The sequence below is a fragment of the Scardinius erythrophthalmus genome (assembly GCF_964197995.2).
Source record: "Scardinius erythrophthalmus genome assembly, chromosome: 8".
NCBI lineage: Eukaryota > Metazoa > Chordata > Actinopteri > Cypriniformes > Leuciscidae > Scardinius > Scardinius erythrophthalmus.
This window is the reverse complement of record NC_138228.1, coordinates 23557606-23566731: the sequence shown is the minus strand read 5'-3', so window position 1 is coordinate 23566731 and position 9126 is coordinate 23557606.

Below are 9126 nucleotides of genomic sequence, written 5' to 3'. Positions count from 1 at the left end.
ACTATACTATAGTTAGCGATTTAAAAGCCCTCAGCGGTGTCACACGTCGATTAACCGGTGGGAAAATTTTATCACAGTCACATCCCTAATATATTTATATATAAATACAATAGGCCTACCTGAAAGAGAATTTTACTTGCCCGACCAGAGTATAGCCTGATTAGAACGTCAATAACAAAAAGTAACTTGGGAATCACTAAAACGAGAGATTATTCTAATTTCATTACATTCATTTTAAGTTGCAATCAGTAGTTAATAATAAATGTATTACTGATCAATGTTAACAAGGTTGCACTGCTGAGGCTCATGCTGCTTCTCCAGGAGAATTGTAAACAAATGAGCGCAGCACACAAAAAAGCAACCCAGTTAACAACATACTGACTATAAAAATTACAAATATGGAGTTTTTATATATTTTATAACATATGATAGAGTTAAGCAACCTCACTTGACGAGTAGGCAACTATTTCCTGAATACAATCACGATTGAAACTGTGACATTGATTTCATACAACAGGTTAATAAACAGTTACAATTAAGTCACTGACATTTTAGATGCAATATTGACTGTTTTTGTTGTTTCAGCAGCAAAAATAGTTAAACAAAGATCACAGCAGAACCATCGCGTATCTCACAGCAACTTGTTTTCTCATTACTGAATGATTCAGCATTTTGAAACGAATCGGTTGACTCAAAGATTCAATGGTCAATCCATAAACATCTGTCTCAATCATGAATGACTCAGTCATTCGAACGAATCGTTTGAACGAATGAATCAATGACTCGCTCATTAAGATGGTCGCCTGGCGACACCTAATGGCGGTTTAGCGTTATGTTTAAAAGTATCATTTTTTGCAGTGTGCACCATTATCAATGTCAGTGCGGACGTCCGTTTTTTACTTTCACTTTTATATTAGCGATTTAAAAGCACCCGCTCGTGTCACACGTCGATTAACCGATGGGAAAATATCCTCACAGTCATATACCTAATAAATTTATATTTAAATACAATAGGCCTACCTAGTAAAACGTTTTATATACTATTTTAATATCCCTTTGGACACAAGAGGGCAGTATAGCCCTATGTTTGCTTTTTTGTTGAACCAAATAGCACTAAATAGCCTGTTTTTAACTTTTTCATACTCCTTGAATTGCAAAAACAGAATAAAATGGGTTTAGTTCTAATATTTGTATAATTTTACATAAAAATAAATAGTGTATAATTACATTTTTAGAAGTTATGAGATGTTTCCTGCTTCCTTTTTGACATTAATTTAATCCCTCGCCATAGCAAAACCGTTTGAGATATTCAATATCCGTTTACAATTTAGCATCATTAATATATTTTTATCATGTTGAAAAAGTTTGGTGGGAATAAAATAAACCTTTTAGGAGGAGTAACTAAAAACCCAGAGGCTGATTTAGCAAAAAATCCATATTCAGACCAAAATATCTGACACCCTGTTGGTCATAGCTAATAACTGTCAATTAGAAAGTTGTCTGGCTCGATGAGAACAATATACGTACCAAGTTTTGTCATTCTAGGTAAAACTAAGCCCCCATTTTTGACTAAAGGTGGCGCTACTGAGCCCCTCACCACGCCCGTTTCTGAAACTTTGCACATGTCTACTGGATAATAAGTGTGATGTGTCTGTCGAGTTTCATGCAATTTAAAATATGTTAAGAGTCTCAAAAGCATCAAAAAAGAATATTAAAGTTTGATGCGTTGCCACGGCAACAATATCTAAGATATGAATAATCCTTTGACAGGTCTACATCTGCCGTGTGTTTACATTATACACATAAAGTTTGAAGCAAATCGGGTAAAAATAAGAGGGTGATTTCAAAGCATTTTTAAAGTGACAAACTTCCTGTTGCCAGTTGGTGGCGCTATAACTTTGACTCACAATAGTCACATCCATGTGTTCGGCCTCTTACAACGAACACACTGCTGAAGTTTCATCAAGATCAGTTAATGTATGCTGAAGTTATAACACACTTCCTGTTTCCCTTATTCGCCATAAATTCGTTTCCTCGCCACGGCCAAACCGTTCGAGATATCAAAAATCCGTCCGCAATTTAGCATCCTCAATGTCTTGACTTCATGCACACCGAGTTTGGAGGCGAATCGAGGGCGGTGGCGGTGCCCCCAGCTTTGGCCCTTCATCGCTGCTCGCAGCTATATTTATATATATATATATATCTATATCTATATATATATATATATATATATTAATGTATTTTCATCATTTTAAAAAAGTTTGGTGTGAATAAAATAAACCACTTAGGAGGAGTAGCTAAAAACTCAGAGTCTGACATATCCAAAAAATCCACATTCAAACCAAAATATCTGACTTCCTGTTGCTCAGAGCTAATGACTGTAAATTAGAAAGTTGTCCGGCTCGATGAGACCAATATGCGTACTGATTTTTGTAACTGTGGGTAGAAGTAACCCCCCCACTTTTGCCAAAATAATTTTGAAAGTGACACACTTCCTGCTACCAGTTGGTGGCGCTATAACTTTGACTCACAATAGTTACATCCATATGATCGGCCTCTTACCACTAACACACTGCTGAAGTTTCATCAAGATCAGTTAATGTGTGCAGAAGTTATAACACTTCGTGTTTCTCTTTTCTCGCCATAAATTCGTTTCCTCGCCATGGCCAAACCGTTCGAGATATCAAAAATCTGTCCGCAATTTAGCATCCTCAATGTCTTGATTTCATGCTGACCGAGTTTGGAGGCGATTGGATGAATTCTCTAGGATGAGTACATCAAATTCCACAGCATGCGTTTTTCAAACAACCCATAATAGCCGACTTCCTGTTGGGCGGAGCTAATAACTTAGAGTGCGGAAGTTGTTCGGCCCGATGAGATCTATATGTGTACCGAGTTTCATAATAATTCATGCAAGCGTGTTTGATATATGGGCCAAGTTTTCAGACCGTGTTCAAGGGGGCGCTGTTGAGCCCCCCTGCAACGCCCGTGTACCAGCTTCAGCCCGGCCCTGATGAACGTGGGTTCTGACCTGTGTGAAAAGTTTCAAGTGTTTTTGAGCACGTTAAGTGCCCCAAAAGCCCCTGAAACCTTGAAAAACAAAGATTAAATGGAATAGACAACCCCCCCCCCCACACACACACACACACACACAGACACACAGAGAGAGAGAGAAAATTATCCAGAAAACCCACATTCAAACCAAAATATCTGACTTCCTGTTGGTTGGAGCTTATAAGTGTAAATTAGAAAGTTGTCCGGCTCGATGAGAACAATATACATACCGATTTTTGTGATTCTAGGAAAAACTAAGCCCCCATTTTTGACTAAAGGTGGTGGTACTGAGCCCCTCACCCCACCCATTTCTGAAACTTTGCACATGTCTACTGGCTAATAAATGTGATGTGTCTGTCGAGTTTCATGCATTTTCAAGCATGTGAAGAGTCTCAAAAGCATCAAAAAAGAATATTAAACTTTGATGCGTTGCCACGGCAACAGTATCTAAGATATCAATAATCCTTTCACAGGTCTACATCTGCCATGTGTCTACATTATACACATAAAGTTTGAAGCAAATCAGATAAAAATAAGAGGGTGATTTCAAAGCATTTTGAAAGTGACACACTTCCTGCTGCCAGTTGGTGGCGCTATAACTTTGACTCACAATAGTCACATCGATGTGATCGGCCTCTTACAACGAACACACTGCTGAAGTTTCATCAAGATCAGTTTATGTATGCTGAAGTTATAACACACTTCCTGTTTCCATTATTCGCCCTAAATTCGTTTCCTCGCCACGGCCAAACCGTTCGAGATATCAAAAATCTGTCCGCAATTTAGCATCCTCAATGTCTTGACTTCATACACACCGAGTTTCGAGGGGATTGGATGAATTCTCTAGGAGGAGTACATTAAATTCCACAGCATGCGTTTCCAAACAACCCATAATAGCCGACTTCCTGTTGGGCTGGCGTAAAACTTAGAGCACGAAATATGTTCGGCCCGATGAAATCTATAAGTGTGCCGAGTTTCATATTATTACATACAAGTGTGTTTGATTTATGGACAAGTGTTCGGATCCCGTTCCAGGGGGCGCTGTCGAGCCCCCCTGCCACGCCCGGGTACCAGCTTCATTCCGGCCCTGCTGGCCGCGGGTTCTGACATGTGTGCAAAGTTTCAAGAGTTTTTGAGCATGTTAAGGGCCCCAAAAGTGCCCGAAAGTTTGACAAAATAATTATAATAAATATAGCTGCGAGCAGCGATTACGGGCCCAAGCCGGTGGCACCGCAACCGGTACCGCCGGCTTTGGCCCTCCATCGCTGCTCGCAGCTATATATATATATATATATATATATATATATATATCATACATACATACACACACATACATATATATGTATATATATATATATATATATATATATATATATATATATATATATATATATATATATATATATATTATTGTTCAAAAGTTTGGGGTCAGTAAGATTTTTAATGTTTTTAGGAGAAGTCTCTTCTGCTCACCAAGGCTGCATTTATTGATTAAAAATACAAACAAAAACAGTAATATTGTGAAATATTATTCCAATTTAAAACAGCTGTTTTCAATTTTTAAATATTTTACATAGTAATTAATTTCTGTGATCAAAGTTGAGTTTTCAGCATCATTACTCCAGTCTTCAGTGTCACATGATCCTTCAGAAATCATACTAATATGATGATTGATGCTCAATAAATATTCATTATTATTTTCAATGTTGAAAACAGTTGTGTACAGATTTTTTTTTTTCAAAATGCTTTGATGAATGTAAAGTTCAAAAGAACAGCATATATTTCAAATATATATATTTTTAACATTATAAATGTCTTTACTGTTACTGTTGATCAGTTTAACTCATCCTTCATAAATAAAAGTACTGATTTATTTTATTTATTTCCCCAAAAAATAAAATTTTAATTATTACTAACCCAAAACTTTTGAGCGGTAGTGTTTAACGTTACAAAAGCTTTAGATTTCAGATAAATGCTGTTCTTTTGAACTTTCTATTCATCAAAGACTGTACACAACTGTTTTCGACATTTAAAATAATAATGAATGTTTCTTGAGTATCAATCATCATATTAGAATAATTTCTGAAGGATCATGTGACAGTGACGACTGGAGTAATGATGCTGAAAACTCAGCTTTGATCACAGGAATAAATAACAGTTTAAAATATATTAAAATAGAAAGCAGATGTTTTAAATTGGAATAATATTTTACAATATTACTGTTTTTGTTTGTATTTTTAATCAAATAAATGCAGCCTTGGTGAGCAGAAGAAACTTCTCTGTTATGTGCGCGCCACAGACTGCACGCACGTCCGCTAAGAGTTCCGCCTTTTGCCTTCCGTCAATATTACGTTATTAGAAAAATATTTTTTTAGAGAATCGATTTTTTGACATTTGTGAATCGATTCAGAATTGTCCACGTCCGCATCGCGATGCATCTAAGAATACATTTTTTCTCCCACCCCTAGATTTCATACAACAGGTTAATAAACAGTTACAATTAAGTCACTTACATTTTAGATGCAATGTTGACTGTTTTTGTTCTGTTTCAGCAGCGAAAATAGTTAAACAAAGATCACGGCAGAACCATCACGCATCACGTGTTTTCTCATAACTGAACGATTCAGCATTTTTAACGAATCGGTTGACTCAAAGATTGAATGATCAATCCATAAACATCTGTCTTAATCATGATCGACTCATTCGAACAAATCGTTTGAACGAATGAATCAATGACTCGCTTATTAAGATGGATGCCTGGCGACACCTAATGGCGGTTTAGTGTTGTTTAAAAGCATCATTCTTTCCCACATGTGTGTGATTTGTGTGTGCAACATTATCATTATTTTTCTTACACTAATATATTAGCGATTTAAAAGCACCCACTCGTGTCACACGTCGATTAACCGGTGGGAAAATATCCTCAGACACATACCTAATAAATGTATATTTAAATACAATATTGGCCTACCTGGTAAAAAGTTTTATATACTATTTTGATGTCCTTTTGGACACAAGAGGGCAGTATAGCCCTATGTTTGCTTTTTTGTTGAACCAAATAGCACTAAATAGCCTGTTTTAACTTTTTCATTCTTCTTGAATTGCAAAAACAGAATAAAATGGGTTTAGTTCTGATATTTGTATACTTTTATATAGAAATAAATGGTATATAATTACATTTTTAGAAGATTTTTAGTGTTTCCTTTTTGGACATTATTTAATCCCTCGCCATAGCAAAACCATTTGAGATATTTATTATCCATTCACAATTTAGCATATTTAATGTAGTTTCATCATGTTGAAAAAGTTTGGTGCGAATAAAATAAATAGTTTAAGAGGAGTGGCTAAAAATTCAGAGGCTGATTTTGCAAAAAAATTCACATTCAGACCAAAATATCTGACTTCCTGATGGCCAGAGCTATTGAATGTAAATTAGAAAGTTGTCCGGCTTGATGAGAACAATATACAAACTATTTTTTCTTTACTGTAGTTAAAACTAACCCCCCCACTTTTGTCAAAAGCATGTTGAAAGTGACACACTTCCTGCTGCCAGTTGGTGGCGCTATAACTTTGACTCACAATAGCTACATCCATCTGATCGGCCTCTTACCACGAACACACTGCTGAAGTTTCATCAAGATCAGTTAATGTATGCAGAAGTTATTCCACTTCCGTGTTTCTCTTTTCTCGCCTATTATTATATGCAAGTGTGTTTGATTTATTGACCAAGTTTTCGGACACCATTCCAGGGGGCGCTGTCGAGCCCCCCTGCCACGCCCGGGTACCAGCTTCAGTCCGGCCCTGATGGCCGCGGGTTCTGACCCGTGTGCAAAAATTCAAGAGTTTTTGAGCATGTTAAGGGCCCCAAAAGTGGCAAAAAGGCGAAAGAAAAATAATAGAAAAAAAAAAAATAATAATCCTACCGGAAACAATAGGGACCTTCGCCCTTTCAGGGCTTGGGCCCTAATAATAAAATATATATATAGCTGCGAGCAGCGATTGCGGGCCCAAGCCGGTGGCACCGCCACCCTGGTGCCTTTAGTTACACCAAAGGCACCGGGGTGGAGGTGTCACCGGCTTGGGCCCTCCATGGCTGCTTGCAGCTATATATATATATATATATATATATATATATATATATATATATACCTGATTTTGCCTACCTGATTTTGAACACAAGAGGGCAGTATAGCCCTATGTATGACTTGACTTTTATGGGACTAAATAGTACAATTACTATTTTTAAACTTATAAATAATTCTTAAATTGAAAAAAAAAAAGAATAAAATGGGTTTAGTTGTGATATTTGTATACTTTTATATAGAAATAAATGGTGTATAATTACATTTTTAGAAGATGAGGCTTTTAGCGTTTCCTTTTTGTACATTACTTTAATCCCTCACTATATCAAAACTGTTTGAAATATTTAATATCCGTTCACAATTTAGCATCTTTAATGTATTTTCATAGTGTTGAAAAAGTTTGGTGTGAAAAAAATAAACCAGTTAGGAGGAGTAGCTAAAAACTCAGAGTCTGAAATATCCCAAAAATCCACATTCAGACCTAAATATCTGACTTCCTGTTGGTCGGAGCAAATTACTTTAAATTAGAAAGTTGTCCGGCTCGATGAGACCAATGTATGTACTGATTTTTGTTACTGTATATACAACTAACCCCCCCACTTTTGTCAAAGGAATTTTGAAAGTGACACACTTCCTGCTGCCAGTTGGTGGTGCTATAACTTTGACTCACAATAGTTACATACATCTGATCGGCCTCTTACCACGAACACACTGGTGAAGTTTCATCAAGATCAGTTAATGTATGCAGAAGTTATACCGCTTCGTGTTTCTCTTTTCTCGCCATAAATTTGTTTCCTCGCCACGGCCAAACCGTTCGAGATATCAAAAATCCTTCCGCAATTTGGCATCCTCAATGACTTGACTTCATGTACACCGAGTTTGGTGGGGATTGGATGAATTCTCTAGGAGGAGTACTTCGCATTCCACAGCAAGCGTTTTCCAAACAACCCATAATAGCCGACTTCCTGTTGGGCTGGCGTAAAACTTGACCGGGGAAAAGTTGTTTGGCCCGATGAGATCTATATGTGTACCGAGTTTCATATTAATTCATGCAAGCGTGTTTGATCTATGGACCAAGTTTTCAGACCCAGTTCAAGGGGGCGCTGTTGAGCCCCCCTGCCACGCCCGGGTACCAGCTTCAGCCCGGCCCTCATGCCAGGGGGTTCTGACTTGTGTGCAAAGTTTCAAGAGTTTTTGAGCACGTTAAGGACCCCAAAAGCCCCTGAAACCTTGATTAACAATATAAAAGCAATAGTCAAATCCCCCCTCCCCTCACACACACAGAGACACAGAGAGAGGGAGAGAAAATTCTCCAGAAAATCCACATTCAAACCAAAATATCTCTCTTCCTCTTGGTCCGAGCTAGTTACTGTAAATTAGAAAGTTGTCCGTCTTGATGAAAACAATACACATACCAAGTTTTGTTGCTGTTGATAAAACTAACCCCCCCACTTTTGACTAAAGGTGGCGCTACTGAGCCATTTCACCACGCCCGTTTCTGAAACTTTGCACATGTCTACTGAATAATAAATGTGATGTGTCTGTCGAGTTTCATCCAATTTCAAGCATGCTAAGAGTCTCAAACGCATCCGAAAAGAATATTAAAGTTTGATGCGTTGCCACGGCAACAGTATCTAAGATATCAATAATCCTTTCACAGGTCTACATCTGCCGTGTGTCTACATTATACACATAAAGTTTGAAGCAAATCGGGTAAACCTAAGAGGGTGACATCAAAGAATTTTGAAAGTGACACACTTCCTGCTGCCAGTTGGTGGTGCTATAACTTTGACTCACAATAGTCACATCAATGTGATCGGCCTCTGAAAACGAACACACTGCTGAAGTTTTATCAATATCAGTTAATGTATGCAGAAGTTATAACACACTTCCTGTTTCTCTTTTCTCACCATAAATTTGTTTCCTCGCCACGGCCAAACCGTTCGAGATATCAAAAATCCGTCCGCAATTTAGCATCCTCAATGTCTTG